Below are 3,568 nucleotides of genomic sequence, written 5' to 3'. Positions count from 1 at the left end.
AGCAGATATTTGTTAAGGCCTAGGTTACCCGACCCGACCCGACCGACACTAGCAAGATCTTCCAGAACCTAGCCATTTTGGGGTCGACCGCTGGCAAGAGACATGGAATTTTTAATCTGACATCTGGCTTTGAACGGTTGATGCAAAAATGAAACAGTACTAATGCACAGTCTATTGATAGACTTGTGCTTGTACAATGCATATCTGTATAATTACAATACGATGTTAGAAAATACCAGTCTCCTGATTCCGTTATGCAAATGACTACCACATCTACATAATCTATGCTTCGCCATGTACACCTTTAACTAGCTTACGCAGGTCACAATGTTGACAGTCCAATCATTTATCACTTAAAAATATTATGGCACGTTTACATTAATAACACAAATTAGAACTTTATTTGCATAAATGTCTATTTGCATAATATCTGTTAATTTTCCACCTGCCATAAACTACATATGCTACATATATTTCAGTCCCATAATGGAAAACACTGCTGATGTAGATGTTCCCCATTGATTATGCAAATTAGGTCCCAATTTGCACAATCTGCACTTCATCGTGTACATCCCTGTCTAAGCTACCTGCATACTAAATATCATGGAAATCCATTGTTCCTTTGTTCAGTTATTCTCCTTGGAAGATTTTGTCAAAAACGACCCTGCAGTTCCAGAGCAAGCTGCTAGGAGTCCCAAACCTACACACTTCTTCCTTACATCACAAGCTATCTGCCCCCCCCCCCCCAAAGTTCATAGATAAGAAACGTTTTATGTACACTTGTACATCTTGCATCATATTCAAGTTATAAAAGCAAGGGTTACAAATCCTATTTGGGTCACCCAACGATCACCGTCTAGTGGAAAGGGAGCCTTGGGAAATATACTGCACCATCTGGCAGATTTGCATGACGTCAAACTTACATCCAGTCACCAGGTGGTTCTCAAACTTTCAAAGTACATAAATGAGTTACTACTTACAGCTAATACCAAGGTCTTATGCATTATACATAACCTCCAATAAGATTTACATTGGCTCAACGATATTGGCTCAAATGTAACCGGCCGGGAAGTGATGGCTTAGGTAGTGGATACAGTAGGATTATGATCTCCAAGCAGATGTACTGGCCGTGGTGGCTATGGCAGTATCCGAAGGACAAAGGCTGTATCAAACAGGTGGCTAGTTGGATATTTCTTGCTGGATCAGTCGAAAAAATGTTGTCGGAAAAAAATCAATGGACAGCTGCAGGTTGTCAGACCGATTAGAAAATGAACACTAATTATGGTTGCGCTGAATAGAGTGTTATTGCACTGCAGCAGCTCATGCCACAAAAAATATGACCTGTACCAACCAGTATAGTGATTTTACACATAACACCTCGAGTTAGCCTAAAGGGGTGTTGCAGTTGCTGCTGAGGGACCAAAGATTTAAAGAACTTTTTTGTCAGTTTTGTCTTTTCATCATACGTCTACATCTTGCATCATATTCAAGTCTTATGCATTATACAGAACCTCCAAACAGATTTACTTTGGATCAGTGTTGGCTTATAATTAGACAGTGGGTGTAGTGGGATTATAATATCCAGCAGATTTACGGGTGGCAGTATCCAAAAGACAAAAGCTGTATGAAACAGGTGGGCAGTTGGATATTTCTTGCTGGACCATTCAGAAAAAAACGGTCCGGAAAAAAATCGATGGGCAGGTTGTCAGATCGATTAGAAAATGAACACCAATAACGGTTGCGCTGAATAGAGTGTTATTGCACTGCAATAGCTCATGGCGCAAAATATATTACCTGCACCAAGCAGTCACATCAATGTCATGCACATGAGAAACAAAGCTTTGCAGAACACGAAAAATGGGTCTCCGAGTATTTGTCTACTTACAAACCAACATGAGAAAAACAATGTTACCGCCAATGCCGTCTGACTACTTTGTTTTCATGCGTGGTCTTGATGATGACGGGACACGCGGTCCTATTAATCACGCAAATATCAATTACGCTTTAACAAGTGATTAGTATCTTCTATGAACAGGAAATGTAGTGGAGAGATGTCGAAGACACGGTAATTCAAATAATACCGAATGTTTTTGATGAAGGGGATGTCGCTTGTTTTTGTTGTTGCAATATGTTTTTGCTATTCGAGGCCAGGCCGTATTCACTGCCTATTCAGTTTGTAGAAAACTAAAATCCAGTTGTTTTGTTACATCACCGTTTCCTTTTAGCATATTAGTTGTATGTGCATTGAAAAGAACCAATATCATCCATATAGACAATTTTAACATAATTTGTAGCGCTAACAGAATCCTACACTTGTGCCTGGTCTCCATAATATGATATAGTCCTACCGTCCTACAATAGTCAGGTACAGGTCCGGACCTGGACCTGAATTTTCTGCACCGGTACCTAATCGTAATCCATCCAGAGGTTCTTGAGTTATGCTGACTCCAACAATACGGAAACACAAACACACAGACAGGCCGAAAAACTGTATCTCCATTTCTCATGGAGATAATAATCATTTGACTAGAACAAAGGCTACAGCCACTGGACCAACACCAAATAAAACAGCAACAGCACCAAGTTGTGAATACATTAAGCCGTCGAGCGTGTGTCGGCTGAAGTAGCTATAGTGATTATGCACGTATTACACCTACAGTTAGCCTAAGGGCTGTTACAGTTGCTGAGGGACCCGAGAACGTTTTTGTGAGTTTTGCCTTTTCATCATACTTCTACATCTTGCATCATATTCAAGTTATAAAACCAAGGGTTACTAAACAGCGATCGCCGTCTAGTGGAAAGGAAATATACTGCAACATCTGACAGGGTTGCATGGCGTCAAACTCACATCCAGTCACCAGGTGGTTCTAAAACTTACAAAGTACATAAATGATTTTAGCATCAAATAGCTTATACCGTCGGCTGAAGTAGTTACAGTGAGTATATTCATAACACCCACATCTAGCCTAAGGGAGTGTTACAGTTGCTAGATGTGATGATTTTCGCAGAGCGATGGAGGTGGTCGTACCTTTGAATAGCAAGCTGATGAAGTGAGTTGTACACAAAAGCTGGTTACTTCTGATAGCGCCCATTCCCACTCAGGGATTCGAAGGGCTGGCGGCAAAGTTGTATCGACTTCAACAAACACGTAAATTTCCGCCTTTTGAGAAGGAAAATAGCTTCAATGTTCTCGAAGTCATGGCTAGACTTCACGGTTGTATGTTGAAAATGTTAAGGATAAGATGATCGCTGCTGTAGGTGCGTCATTAACTCCGGGGATTGAACCTGTTGTGGAGAGAAAAAGGCCAAAGGATTTGCAAACTCTCCGGGAGATGTTACAACAGGGACGAATGGGACGTGGGCGGGCAGATGGCTTCGGGGGAAATGAAATTCTGTCTTTTAAGATACCGACGCTCGATGTCTGTAAGCAAAATGTCGGTACGCAGTTGGAAAACAAAGCAGTTAGCTCAGAAGTAGGTCTGTTTTTTTTGCTGAGGCAATGCATATAAACCCGTCGTATAAAAATAATCAGCAAGCTTATAGCCTGAAACTCCCTGTTATCTTTTTG

The sequence above is a fragment of the Branchiostoma lanceolatum genome, chromosome 2 (assembly GCF_035083965.1).
Source record: "Branchiostoma lanceolatum isolate klBraLanc5 chromosome 2, klBraLanc5.hap2, whole genome shotgun sequence".
NCBI lineage: Eukaryota > Metazoa > Chordata > Leptocardii > Amphioxiformes > Branchiostomatidae > Branchiostoma > Branchiostoma lanceolatum.
The sequence above is the reverse complement of the archived record's forward strand: the minus strand, read 5'-3'. Positions refer to the sequence as shown.